Source organism: Glossina fuscipes, unplaced genomic scaffold (assembly GCF_014805625.2).
Source record: "Glossina fuscipes isolate IAEA_lab_2018 unplaced genomic scaffold, Yale_Gfus_2 28, whole genome shotgun sequence".
Classification (NCBI taxonomy): domain Eukaryota; kingdom Metazoa; phylum Arthropoda; class Insecta; order Diptera; family Glossinidae; genus Glossina; species Glossina fuscipes.
In genome coordinates, this window is record NW_023998423.1 from 16,532,953 (window position 1) to 16,540,399 (window position 7,447).

Sequence of the window (7,447 nt, forward strand, 5' to 3'; positions counted from 1 at the left end):
ACAACGCTGTATATATATGCAAACATTGTTTTGTAAACTTTACGGTATTTTACAACGCTGCATATACAATATACATAAAATTTTCTGCAAGCTTTACTGCATTTCGGTGTATGGCGTTAAAATTTATGTCAACAGCTGTTTTTTGTTTTCTATTTTTGTTAGTTTCCTTTTTTTTTATAATTACTACGAAGAGTCAAAGAAAACACATATATATAATATAACACTGAAACTAATGCGATGTAATTGAGAAAGAGAGAGGGTTGGGTTTTGATTTTCTCATACGCGTTCGCACAGATTGCAAAAACAAGAAATACTAAACCAACATTAATTGAGAATAACGATGATGCACACACACATGTATTACAACTTTTACTTCTAAATATATTTTGCTTAGAAAAATTTCCACTTTTTTTTAAAATGTCTTTTTTTAGATTTATTTTTATCTGGTTTCAATTCTTTTTTGATTTTCCGTTTTTTACTGTTTTGCAATTATCCGCTTTCTCTCTATCTCTCTCGCATGTATTGAGCTTAACAATTTGTTTTTTTTTTTTAAATAAACACTCATAAATTGATATTTGTGAGCAGGTAAGATTAAGCAATAATTTTGTGTTTTACGGACACTAACACATTCACATAAAATGTAATAAAATAAAAAATATTTTGCTTTGTATCATTTAATTTTTTTTTTTTTTTTCATATATATATGGTAGTTTATTTTCCAGAACTTTTTCCTGAAAAAAAATCAAATGAGAGCACTTCTACACAAACGTTTACGATTTGTTTTATTAAAAACACTTCCATCCATACCTAAAAATAGCAACACAAACACTTTCAGCAATAAACACCTTTCATTAAATCACGTCATAATGATTGAATTAACAAAAAAAAAAAATTTGCCTTTTTTTTTAAATATGATAAAGATTTCTTAAAATGAGTTTCCTCTCTTTTTCTTTGCTATTTTTATAAAAACTTAGTTCATCTAATATCTAACAAATCCCACACTCTTGCGAAAGCACATCAGAAATTTTATTTCTAGTTGCTCTTGTTTTCTTATTTTGACGTGCTATGGAATTCTTACTTTGCACGATTTCTTCTTTTTTCTCAGCCGCTTAAAAGGGTTTTGTTTACATTTTTCTCAATAAGAAATCAATTACAGAAACACAAAAACACCTCGAATTTTTAACACTTTTTTCAGTTCAACGGCGCGGCGCCTTTCTCAAGAGTATTTTCTCGACTAAAATTCATCGTGTTTTTTTTGTCCCCACAGTGCTTTAGCTACTTATATGTGACTATCCATGTAGGTGAGTGTACAATCCGCTCTCTATTTACTCACCAATCCAATCGAATGTTAAAATTTTCTCACTAACACAAGCGAATTTTCTGAAAATTCCACCAACATGCAAATTTAAAATTTTGGGATGAGAAGAGTTTAAATTGGGATGGGATGAGGTTTGTTTTCAATTGTGAATAAAAGTGTTTTGCTTTTTTTCTCGTGGACCTTAATGGGACCTTGGCGTAAGATTGATTGACATTTTTACAGTTTTATATCAGATCGCTAAAATAAATGAAAATAAAAAACTGAAACTGACTTTGCTACATCGTTTGATTTTGGATTGTTTTTTTTTTCAATGGTTTTTTAATGAAAAAATAAAAATTTGATTTTTTTTATAAAAATATTACTTCTATTTTTAAATAAAGATATTTCAGCTTATGGACCTTGAAAATATCGTAACAGCGCGTTTATATGTAATCCTTTCAACGAGTAAATAATGAATTTCGATGCGTAATGAATAGTCGTGTTACCGCCCAAACCGACGAATTAAACTTAAGAAACAAATGGAAAATAAAAATGATTTTTAACGGTAAAAAGAATATGTTAATAGTTTACATTTTTTCATTTATGTTAACACTACAAACTATTAGCAGAAATACAATCGCATATGTACAAATCTCTTTTTGTTTGTTCATGTATTTATTTTTTTTATTTGTTTATTTTGGTCTTCTACAGGTTTGTATGAGTAATGCATAACATTGTTTGCAACTTGTTCGAATTTTGTTTAGACAAATTTTCGAAAAAGGGTTCTATTTAACTTACCCGCATTGGCTTTTCAATTTTTTAAGATAATTATTGACCCTAACTTTTTCAGCAGATGACATGTAAACCGAAATAATTTATTGCTTCGCTGTTTAAAGTTTCGCTTCAGCCATAAACACGTTAGCAAATTATATGATTTAATATCGTTGCCACAATCTTACCAAAATACGTTTCGGTTTTAAAATTTGTTGATATTTTATTTTATTTTAGGTGCATAAACAGTAACAGCGATGAATCGAATTGGTGAAATAATTGCTGGAATCTCAGAAGAAAATAATTCAGACCCAATATTGTATACGATTTTTACCTCGAACATGGTTGCTGCTGATAAATATTACAATTCCTGCATAAGCAGGTGAAACGGCTATATTAGCCACTAGCTGAAGAACAAAGTGTTACTCTACGAAACCACTGTAAAGCCAGTATGGACGTATTGGATCCATCTATAGGGGACATCCAGTCATTCTGACGTAGAAATACTATAAAAATATCAAACTCCTTAAAACTAATCGTAAATGCTTCTCCGTGGTTTTTGAGCAAACATGTTTACGTACCAATCTTGATGTTCTGAAAGTTAAAGATGAAATAACCTGCTTTAGTAGTAATTGCTTAAACGGATTAAGACTGCACCCTAATAAAAGGTGCTTGTATGTTTTTTGATCATTTTCTCACTTGAAGAAAGCATTTATTGAGAAAAATTGGTACGAAATGTATTAATCAAAATATATTCGATCGTTTTCTACAACTTTTTTCAATCTTTCTGGCAAGATGGCAATAGCGTGTCGAAAGAACGATATTGATTTGACAGCGTTCCAATCTCATTTTCGAACTAATTCAGCATTCCGAAAAGAGTATGGCGGCAAATATTTCGGTTCAATGCAGATGTGAATGGCTGTCCTGAAATAATCCATGACTTGGAATTGTCGTAGTAGATCCACTTTTCAATGCCAGTCCCAATACGCCACAGAAAGCATTTTTTTTTTAGTTGGCAAGCAATGCAATGGCGATGTAGCAACGGTTCGGGATGGAATTTACGGTCAAGGCCTTTGATAGCCATTTTCCCTCCTTGTGGATCTTTCCAGCGTTGCTCGCACTCCCATGATGACAATACTTGAAATAGAAAGCTTACATACAGGCATACAGGCTTTTAAACGATTGAAATATTATCATTAGATCCCACTAACATTGTTAGAAAATTACGAAAGTCATGGTCGCCTTTGACCGAACCTAGGCAAACCAACAAATATTTGGAAGCGCGCTTAGGGGCGTACGATATGTAGCATCAACTGTGGACTTCGGGCGTCTGTGGGCGTTTCTTTCGCTAGTTTTGTGGCATTAAGTGCCACAGAAACGGACAATGGGAGACTCACGATAGAGGGACACCAATAAATCGACTCATAATCTGAGACTAATAAAATGTATTTATATCTAAATTAGGGATTTACGCATTTCTAGACGTTGGTATTCGGTAATGAGCAGTTTGTTAATTATGGGCGTAATCGTTAGGCAATTGGGACACTCTTCCTCAGAACTTCTAAATGTTTCTTATACACATTTATAAATTTATTAGATGATAGTTATGAAATAAGATACCATCTGTTAGACATGCCCTCCATATAGACGTGTTATTGACACTTTTAATGTAAACTTAAAAGCTGATGGCAAAAAATTAAACAAATGTATAATTGTTAAATTCTCCATATCCTAACTATTGTTGTTAATATTGTTAATTCATTTGCTAACTATTTAATTGTAAATAGATTGCAAATAAAGACAAAGAAAAAAATTGAGTAAAAGGATTCCCCACTGTTTACATATTTTTATTAACATAATTGATACTATGAATTTTCTTTAAAACAGAGAAAGGGGTTCCATGCCTGAAAATTGCTTCCTTCTGGTCTTTCTCAAGCGTTTCGAAAAAACTGTGTTCATTCAATAAATCTCTGCTTGGTAGTTACCGTCTAGTCTAGCCTCTTGCTTGCGTATTTCTAACCTAGGTAATCTCTGAAAAACTTGCTAGCCAAATATCCGCCCGTATCACCTGCATGTCCGGCGCCCCGGTCGGTTTTGCTAATACGCCTGCAAATAACGATGAGATTTTAATGCCAACTTATTTCCATTTTATTCTAACACATATTGCATCGAATTTTATTGATAATTGTGGGAATGTTATTAATCTGATTGCAGCCATTTTTTGATTGAATATGAAAAAGTTTTCGGATCGCAGGTTAAAGACGAAAATTTGTAAAAAAATTATCAGTGTTTTTCATGTTCTTTTCGTGTGCTTTTAATTTCTTCTGCATTGTAAAAGTGTCTGTGAACAGATTTCGTCCACCTTTTAGGCTTGCATTCTTAATCGGCATAGTAATACATGTGCCAAAATTCAGCTTCCTATCCTCATTGTTTCTGCAGTGACGATTTACAAAATTTATCTCTCAAATTGACAGCTTTCCATAAATGTAGTATTAAACGCATTTATTTCTAAGTAAAGAAACTTTAAGGCAGCTTCATCGACACGATCCTGAAAAACGATTAATTAAATACCTTTTTCTTGAAAATTTCAAATCAAATAATTTCTTGAAAATGAAAATTAAAGTTAATAGTGTTCAAACAGAGCGTTTTTATTCGGACACTATTAGACAATATCTTATTGCAATAAAAAGTCAAAAATATATGCCGCTAGTAATAAAAGAATGCAGGAGACAAAGCTCTGCATGGACGGACAGAAAGTTTCTAACGTTGTTAAGTACTTTTAATGAAACAACTTTAATATCGTTTGACAGAGAAGTACTTGGTGATGCGTTAGTATAGACAAACTGGGGGATGTCTTTCGTACCGTTTGAGATGCCTGCATAGAAATGCTAAGATTATATATTGACGATTGCTTCGATATGTATCACCCTTTGGAGCATTATAAGGTCGAAAATTTTATCATTGAAATAATATAATAGGTATGATCGTTGAATGGATAGGAGACTAAGGACTGTGTGAAAAGGGTCAGTGCCTCTGCCAGGCAATTAAAAGTGCATGATGAATATTTTGATATTAATTATGGACTACACTGTTTTTTCTTTTCTCTTTCCAAGAGTGGTGATGCCCAAGCAATACTGGTGATTGAGAGATCACAGACGTGCCTATTCTCACCGCCTGCTGCTGGGCGGGGGGGGATACGCAGGAAAATTTTTTTCCTCGCCAATCGAGTTGTCCAAATGATCAACAGCTGGTCCAGAGACTTTTCTTTAACGAGAAAGGCTTGGACTATCTGTAAATTAGAAGGATAGCTTGGCAGTACACTGAAAGAAGCTTGCTATGAGCACTTTTTTTTTTAATAGACTATTGCTATGAAGGAAATACAAACCAGCCGTTGGTTTGCGATTGGTTATGTAAAGTACGTTCATATAGTAATGGCCGAGAGCATGTGCCCAGCATGCCAAACTGAGCACCCGACGCAAATGTGTCTTCACGAAGGGTAGTCTAGTGTTGGCTAGCCGGGATTGTATGGTTGATTCGAAGGAAAGAGTGACTATGTCACGTCAAGTACGGCTAGAGGCTTTATAGTCTAAATTTAAGTTTCACGGGGGTCAGGAGCCCACTTGCGAGTACCTGCAGGCATAGGTGCAGATTCGGTGCTTGCCAAGATCCTTTTGGGGGGAAGCCTCCATACTTACATAGCATGTAAAAACCGCGGTGGAAGCTAGTATGTCCAATCACCAGTTTGAATGCAGCATGTGTCAGCCCTGACTACTACTACTACTACTACTACTACTATTGTTACTATTGTTTAATATTTTTCACAAATAGCTTTTGTTTTTAATATCATACACAAATACATGCTTAATAACTGTCTGGAACTTTTTTTTTGAGAAATCCGCGAGATTAACCGAATAGGAATATTAGTCCCACGAAAAGTAAAATTTTCTTCTTCAATTCTTATAGCCATCACTGAAGGTTGGATATTTATTCAATTAGTCAAAACTCTTGCAACATCGAGAAGAACTCCTGAGAGAAAGTTATGTGTGATCAAATTTTAATTTTTTCCCTTTTTTTGATATTTTCTTATTATTTCTCATAAGATAAACTAGATGGAATATCGAAAACTCTTCTCTACATTCCTCGCATGAAGGTATATTATCTGTCTAATAAAAATATATAAACTAGACGTAGTGGCGGGTTTGATTTTTCAGGCAACAATCCTTAGATTGTTGTTATTTCTAAATTCTACGTCACAGACGTCACGGCAGTATACGATAGATAATACAATGGATGGTTTGGAGATTGGGGATTTTCCTAACTTGTTTCATCTGTTATCTTTCTTCAATTCGATAAAGCAAATAGACGTAAAAGTCCATCTTAAAGATATTTAATAAATATCTCACTCTACTTGGTAAAAGCATTTAGACTTTTTCATTTGTTTTATGTTATGAGAAACTGATGTTCGAGTAAAAGCTAATGTATACATGTTTGTACACATTTAAAATCAATATAATTGAATGTAAGACGAATGTAAGCATTGTAAGGTCAAGAGACAAAACTTTTGTTTATATGGCTTCATATAAATAAATAAAACAAAAAGTATATATATATATATATTCAATACTCTTCTCAGTCTGCGATACCAATGCCATGTGAATGATATGTTATTTAATACGAAAAGCAAATCAGTAACTAAACAATATCGAAATTATTTACTATATTGTAAAGTAAATGTTTTTCTAAAGAAATTGGTTTTCGTTTTTTTTTTTTTTTTTGTTTAAATATAAAACAAAAATTTAAATTGAATGTAAACACAAATACACATTTACACACGCATATGCAAACATATTAAAAAGAAATTTTAAAACAATTAGTCTTCTAAGTGTTCTTTCGTTTGTCTATTCATGTATTCATTACACAAACAGATCTATGAATGAATTTAAAAATAGATAAAGAAAAAGTTTTCGAAATTTTATTTAGTAATAAAATACAGAAGAGAAAAAAAAAAAGGAAATTCTCTTCTCTTTCTCTCTATCGATAAATAAAGCAACAAATTTTCCTCATAATCATTTTGTTGTTGTTTTTAAGCATGAGAGTAAAGGATAGTTTCTATATATCACATACATATGTAAAAAGAAACTAATACGAGAATCATTGTCTCTGCTTAAGTCAGAAGTCTACAAAGTCGATGATCCAAGGCTCTTGGCCAGCAAAGGAATTTTCCTGGTTTTTGTTTCGACAAACACTTTTATTCTAAAATGTTTAGCGATCTCTGCTCTATCATGTAGATAATCGAATTTTGTTTTGCAAAAACTATCAAAAGGAAGAAGCTTTTATAACTTCTGTATCATTCATAATTGTATCACGATATCATATACT

The 7,447-nt window shown here is 32.4% G+C and overlaps 1 long non-coding RNA gene across 1 annotated transcript; it reads right to left on the reverse strand.

Annotated features, from left to right (window-relative positions):
• Positions 1–588: 588 nt before the first annotated feature.
• Positions 589–2,815, reverse strand: LOC119636497. Its single transcript, XR_005247149.1, has 2 exons — positions 808–2,815; positions 589–731 (listed from the first exon to the last, which is right to left on the reverse strand). It is a non-coding gene; the product is annotated as an uncharacterized LOC119636497 (long non-coding RNA).
• Positions 2,816–7,447: the final 4,632 nt, after the last annotated feature.